Here is a 7,723-nt window from a genome sequence, read left to right on the forward strand (position 1 = left end):
AGAGAGAGAGAGAGACAGAGACAGAGACAGAGACAGAGACAGAGACAGAGACAGACAGACAGTGAGAGAGAGAGAGAGAGAGAGAGAGAGAGAGAGAGAGAGAGAGAGAGAGAGAGAGAGAGAGAGAGAGAGAGGGAGGGAGAGAGAGAGAGAGGGAGAGAGAGAGAGAGAGTCATAATTATACTTAAGCCAGGTGCTGGTGGCTCAGGCCTATAATCCTAAATACACAGGAAGCTGAGATATGATGACTATGGTTTATAGGTAACGTGGGCAGGAACATCTGTGAGACACTTATCTCCAAAGAATCACCAGAAAACCAGAAGTGGTGCTGTGACTCAAATTGTAGAGTGCTAGCCTTGAGCTGAGGAGATCGGGGACAGTGCCCAGGCCCAGAGTTCAAGCTCCACGACTGACAAAAAGTGGACTTCCCACCACAAGAAGTGGACTGAATAGCACCCATTGTCCTAGGGAGCATGGCAGAAAAGTCAGGCTGAGCTTCCTGTCAGCTCTCTTATTTTTTTTTGTTTATTTTTATTATGAAGGTGATATTCCAAGGGGTGGGTTACAGTTACATAAGTAAAAGTACTTTTTTTTTACAGTGTTATCACTTCCTCATTTTTTCCTGCTTCCCCCAACACTGATATCCCATTTCCCCAAAGTTGTAAAGTTCATTTCTAACATAGTGCTTAGTGTATATCACTGTTGCTTTGGTTAATCTTTGTCCGACCATTTCTGTGATTTCCCTTCCCTTCCCCAAATCAGATAAACTTATATATAAGACAAAAGGTACAGAAATCAAAAACAGTGACTACAGGGAATAATCCAAAGGGGAAAAAGTAAATAGAAATATCTAAAAGCAGTTCACTATACAATCATATTATATCCATGTCTTGGAGCTCATTTCAATAAGGATCATTTTCTATGATGACATGCATATAACTATTGAGCTGTTGTGATCTTTTATAAGAATATCCTAGACATATTCTAGTTCTTTTAAATGAGTGAAAACATGTAGCCTATGATTCTTTGGGTGTGGTTTGTTTGATGTATTATGTTTTCCAAGTCTTTCCATTTCCTTACAAATGGGGCAATGTCATTCTTTCTGACGGAAGCATAGAATTTTGTTGTGAATATATATGACATTTTCTCGATCGATTCATCTACTGAGGGGCATCTGTGTTGGTTCCATATCTTAGGTATGGTAAATACTGCTACAATTGACATAGTTGTGATGGTAACTTTAGTGTGGCCTTGTCTTTGGTCATTTGGGTAATTGTCCAGGAGTGGGATTGCTCGGTTATAGGGGAGATCTTCTGAGGAACCTGTATACTTCTTTATGGAGTATTTGAACAAGTTTACTTTTCAACCAATTGTGTAGTAACATTCCTGTTTGGCTACATTCCCACCAGACCAGCCTCTGTTATTATTAGTTTTCTTCATAATGGTCATCAAACTGGAGGGAGGTGGAATCTCAATGTTGCTTTTATTTGTATTTCTATGGCCAGAAATGTTGCATATTCCTTCATGTTTCAATTGGCCATTCATATTTATTCTTCCGAGAGGTCTCTCTTTAAATCTTTAGCCCACTTATTAAGAGGGTTGTTTCTTTGAAGATTTGTTTTTTGGGGGAGTTAACTGCTAGGGCTCTAAATATATTTGATATGTAACGCCATTGCCTTTTGCAGAGCAACTAACGAACTTCTCCCAACCAGTGTGCTTTCTATTTATCTTTCTATCTATGTAAGTTCTCTTCTTAGATTTGGTAAGGGTCTGCCAAGTCTGTTAATTTATTGAAACAACCAATTCTGTTTTGTTGATCTTTTTATTTTTTAGTTTGTCTTTATTTAGTTATTTCTGATTTAATTTTTTTATTTGTTTCTGTCTTCTGCTTTGGGTTTGGCCTCTTTCTTGTTTTCAAGAATTTTCAGGTATATAATTAAAACAAAACTTCAGATTTCCCCAATTGCTTGATGTAGGCACTTAGAGCTATAAATTTTCCTCTAAGTACTGCATTTACTGTTTCCCAGAGGAGTTGTTATTTTGTGTGTTCAATTTGTTAAATTTCAGAAACTTTCAGATTTTCATTCTAATGTATTCAGTGTCTGGTCATTCAGCAATGTGTTGTTCAATCTTCATGGGTTTGGGAACTTTTTTTTGCTTTAGCTTTTTTAATTCTAAGTTTATTCTGTTGTGGTCTGACAAGATATGGGAATTCAAATAATTTTTCTTTCAATTTGGATAAAATTTCTATGTGATATAGGATATGTTCTATTTTGGAGACTCTTTCATGAGCTGCTGTGAAGAATGTGTATACTGATGCTGAATGTATATTCTGTAGATGTCTGTTAGGGCTAGACATTCAATGTAGTTATTTAGGTCTTCAGTTTCTTGGTTGAGTTTTTCCTGGATGACCTATCCATGCATTTCAATGATGTGTTGAGAAATGTTTTTTTGGTTAAGTAATATTTGGTTGATGAAGTGGGGTGCTCCAGCCATTGATACTTAGACTTGATATATATACCTAATGGAGATGTGCCTTTATCAATATATAATGTCTCTTCCTAGTAATTTTATTTTGAATTCTATTTTATCTTATGTTAGTAATTCTACTCTGGCCTGTTTATGGTGTTCATGTGCTTGAAAATTTTCCTTCCAGCCTTTCAGTTTGAGTATGTGTTTGTTTTTTTCAATAAAATGTGTCTCTTGTATATATTACATGCATGCATCTTGTTTTATTATACTATTTAGTCTGTTTTCTAATTGGAAAGTTAAATCCATTGATATTGAGAGTTAAGTCTGTGAAATATCTCATAAGTCCTGCTATGTTATTCACCTGCTGTTAGGCTCTGTGTCTCATCTACTCTAAATATATTTACCTTGTTCACTGGTAGGGAGCATTTTATATAACCAGTTCCTGTTCTTCATGAGCTTCTCTATGTAGGATATATTTGATTAACTTCTATCCTGTTGATTTGGTGGAGATACATTGTTTCAAGATTTCTTTGGCATGAAATATTTTTATATATCCTTTTAATGTAAAGGAGAGTTTGGCTTGGGACCATATTTACGGTTGGTAGTTGATTGCCTTTAATGTTTGTCATATATCATGTGAGGCTCCCCTTTTTACCATATCAGCTAAGAAATTTGTATTTATTCTGACTGTATATCCTTTATATAATCTGTCTTTTCTCCTGACATATTTAAGAATCCCTTCATTGATGTCTAATGATCCTCTAATGGATTATGATGTGATGGTGGTTTGTTCTGTTCTTATAATGTTTGGTGTTCTAAAGGGCTTCTCTTATCTTAATTAGCCTCTCTGTTTGATTTCCCTGTCTTACAATTGGTTATTTTTTAGGGCTTCTATCTCTTTATTAAAGCTTTATTTTAGGTTTGTATGGATTTTCTTTACAACTTTTTATTGGATGGTGGCTTGGGAGGTATGTGTTTTAGCTGTATGTTCTCTCATATCTTTTAACTTGGCATCCATTTTTCCCTTGGACTCTCTTGCCTTCTCAGAATTTATTTTTCTTTGTGTTTGGAGTCTCCATGAAATATTTTGCTGATCTTTGCTTGGTCTCATCTTGTTCCCAAATTTCCTTGCAGAGGTTTTGTATCTTTTCATTAATCACATTTTCAGCAGTATTTGTAATGTATTTTGAAAAATATCTTCTAGATAATTGATTGTTCTAATGCCCTTTCATTTACTGTGTGAATTATATTACCTTGGCATGACTTTTCTCATAATTTTCTGATTTGTTCTGTCCATTTGAAGTGTTTCTTGGCTTTCATTTGGGGGAATGTATGATTTTAATAGGTGACTATCTATGTTCTTGGATGATTTGTCAGGTGTTTCTTTGGTCTTCTGTTGTGATTTGTTTTTCAGGAATTAGGTTTTTGTCTAGATCATTAAGTGTAGGAGAAGAGATCAGTTGTGAGAGATGTTGTGAAATTAATACTTGTGGTTCCAACGACAATTCCGACTATCCAGTGGTAAGGTGAATTGTGCCTGTGTTTATATGTGACTGTCTCTCTGTTCATGATTTTTTTCCCAAGTGGCCCTTTCATTTCCACACTGCAATTGTGTTTTTGAATATGTTGGCCAACACAGTCACAGCAGTCACCTTCCTGCCTGGGTAACTTTTCATAGATTTCTGTTTTTTTGTGAAGACAGTATAAAATATTCTTTTGAATTGTGTATCAATATATAATTATGCCTAACTTGGTGTGACACCCTAGAAATGGAGTACCTTCTAGGACTCTAAATCTCTGTTTCGTTAGGGAAATCTAGGGTACATTCCTGTGGTTATTCTGCCACTGTTTTTCCCCTTCCTCTGGTTCATTTATTATATTGTGGATTTTTTTCCACATAATTTAGGATTTGTGATGGTTGTATCAAGTTATTTTTGTTTTTCAGTTTGTGTTACTTTTACATAGTGATTTCTGGCTTGTATGAAGAGACAGTAATAATATGAAATGTGAAGAGCTAAAAGCTTAAAGAGACACAATGAAGGCCTAAGTAACTACATTACAGGCTAGCAACCATCTTGTGAGGTATGAATTATGAAAATAACCATGGATTGGACCCAGAAATGACACAAAAAGAAAAACACTTCCTGGGCAACTGACACATAAACAATCCTCGGGAAAGCCACAGGAATTTTCTCCAAATGCATTGACCAAACATTGGTTGGCCATGCAGGACACGGTGACCCAGTGGCCAGACACTTCTTGTCAATAACACCTCAATAATATTAGCCAATCACATATGTATAGCTTAGTTTGTTTAACTGTTAATCAATCATGTAATTTCTCATTTAAAACTTCCATAAAGTTGTTTGTTCAATACTATAAAAACTGTGCTGATTCTATGCTTGGGGTCTCTTAGTGTCATGGGTTACCGATTGCACAGAGCACCAGCCTGGAGCTTGCAAATAAAAGATGCCTTTGTTACTTGTATTGGTTGGGTGGTCTTCGGGGGGTCTTGAGTCTGGTAAAACAAATGTAAGTTATTACATTGAAAGAAAGAGTGCAGGCATTTTAACCTATTTGCTACAATTAAATTAATATTAAGCAAAGCTACTTAAATCTTATTTACTCTTCAGAGGATGAGTATAGTACTGTTGGATATCTTGGAGGAAAAGACTTTAGACTGATTACAACTGATGCCTTTCATTGAAATTACTAGCTAAACATTCTCCTTCAGAAAGGCAAATGCTCCATTTTTTTCGTATTAGTATTATAAAATCATAACATCTGAATGTTGAATTGATTTCCTCTGCTATTTTCAATACCATTCTTCATCTATTAGGTATTTAGGGCTTGGAATGACCCGTTCTTTAAAATACCTATATTGCTTATATTGTGATATAAATCTCAGTAATATTAATATGAATTTATCACTGAGTCTCATCTTGAGCTACATTCATATGTAATTTATGCAGTCTCAAGCAAGAAACCTATTTTACTCTTTTCTATTCTTTAAACAATAAATCTATTATATTTAGAAATATGTTCTAAAGAAAATATGTTTTTTTATATTGTTCCAGTAAACATCATTTATTTCTAGTACATTTACTGAAATAAATATAAAGTATGGAACATGCAGACAACCCCCCCCTTATCACTTTAATGTATATCCTTGGGGACTATGTTATATATAAAAATAAAAAAGTGCAAAGCACATGTTTATACATGAATCATCTAATGGTTATATCAATTAGACACAAGAACTATCATACCACATCAAGTCTCAGTTTACTTAAAGGCACCAACATATTAGTGTTCATGAATATCACTCATCTTTAGAAAATGACAAGTCACAACAAAGTTTATATTTCAAATTTAAGAAATAAAAATTACACCCAGATTTGATGTGAATATCTTGTTTCCAGGAAAACAGTTATTCAGCAAACAGGGAAACAAAAAATAAGGGCTTGTCATATAGAAAGAAAGATGTAAAAGCATACTGTCTTATTTTAAGATGATACATACATGCAAATCTTTATTCAAAGATACTATAAAAATTCATGAGCGGATTTGTGATCAGAAGTGATAGGTAAGCAAAGTAACTGGAAAACTGTATTTGTAAATAGTGCTTTCAATATATGATTACGTTTTCAATAAATACGCCTATAGATGATGATTTTGTATCTGTAACACATATCCAGTATTCTACATTTTAGACATACTCCCATTCTCTTACCTCGTTTCTTGATCAATATTCTTCTACTTTCATGATGTCAATTTCTACTATAGTAACAAGGTGGGTGTTCTCTTGGTTTCTACATCCAATAAATTTTAGTATTTTGCAACGGTGTATAAACTCATGGAGTTTGACTGGGATGTGAAGTTTGAGGATACTGTATTCAGGGTATTAATTGGCTTGAAGCAGGCAGGAACCTATTGTGAATACACAGACACTCGGTATACTAAGAATTAGGGACTTGAACTCGGGGAAAGATAAAGGTCCAGGAAAGATCTTGAAGCTGAGATAAAGCAATGCAGCAAACATTAATCAACAATCATTACAAGGGAATGGAACATATATCTGATGTGTCTGGGTGGAAGTGGTGTGTGTATGTGCTTGTTTGTGTGTGTGTGTGTGTGTGTGTGTTTGTGTGTTTGTGTGTGTGTGTGTGTGTGTGTGTGTGTGTGTGTGTGTGTGTGTGTGTGTGTAGAGAATTTTAGTGTGGCTTCTATATTTACAGTCCATAGAGCATTAATTGTTAAGGAGAAGGTGCCCTTACCAGAGCTCTGATACCATTGTCATCACTTTTTACTGCAAAAACAAACAAACAAACAAACAAAAACACTTGCTTAATCTCTAACTAAAAAGGGAAAAATAAACTAACATCTTACATGATTGTTCTGAAAATTAATTGGCAAATTGAAGGCCAAAGGGAGAAATTGGAGATTAATACAATCTTTTTCCTCACTTCTGATTACTAAACTGTAATAGCTGTGATTTTCAGGAATCTCCTGTAATGTACTTACTGCTTAATTACTAATATGTTTAATAATATGAAGCATATGATAGAGAAATAGATCAGCCAGCAAGCACAAAGACCTAGTGATAAGATTGAGCTTTTGAGCAGGGTTGCCACATCTTTTAGTAAAGCAATTCCTTCATATGAATTTCAAAGGTTATGGCTTTCCCTGTGTGATTAAAAGATAAGAAAGTACTGTAGAAACAAAAATTCCTGTTCAGCCAAGTAGAAAGTACTCATGTTCTCATCCTCATGTTGCAAATTTCCATTCTGTAAAGACTCTTTGTTAGTGTGCTTTCATTTAATATACTTCAGCACATCATCCTTCCCTGTTGGAGACGGAAAAAAAAGATAATTTTGTTTGAATATTATCTTACATAAGTTAGTGTGTACCGGCATGATTTGTATAATTACAGAAGTAGGGATCATATCACAACTAAAAAATATAATTAAAATCACATAAGACTAGAAGTTACAGAATTTTGTGCATGAAAACATACATTAGATTAGTTGTAGAATTTCTATTTTGAGACAGACTTTATATTAAAGTATAAAGCAGTTTACTAAAGGTTAAAACATTTTAATAAAAAAATATATTCTTAAAGATATTTTGCTTCATATTTTAAGAAGAAAAATGGTCCCAAAGTAATTATTTTTAAAAAATTATTTTCCTGTTTCCATGTGATTAACCTCCTAATTAGAAATCCAGATATTTAATTTAATTTAAATTAACC

The sequence above is a fragment of the Dipodomys merriami genome, unplaced genomic scaffold (assembly GCF_024711535.1).
Source record: "Dipodomys merriami isolate MVZ:Mamm:240054 unplaced genomic scaffold, mDipMer1.0.p SCAF_165, whole genome shotgun sequence".
In the NCBI taxonomy this organism is placed as follows: domain Eukaryota; kingdom Metazoa; phylum Chordata; class Mammalia; order Rodentia; family Heteromyidae; genus Dipodomys; species Dipodomys merriami.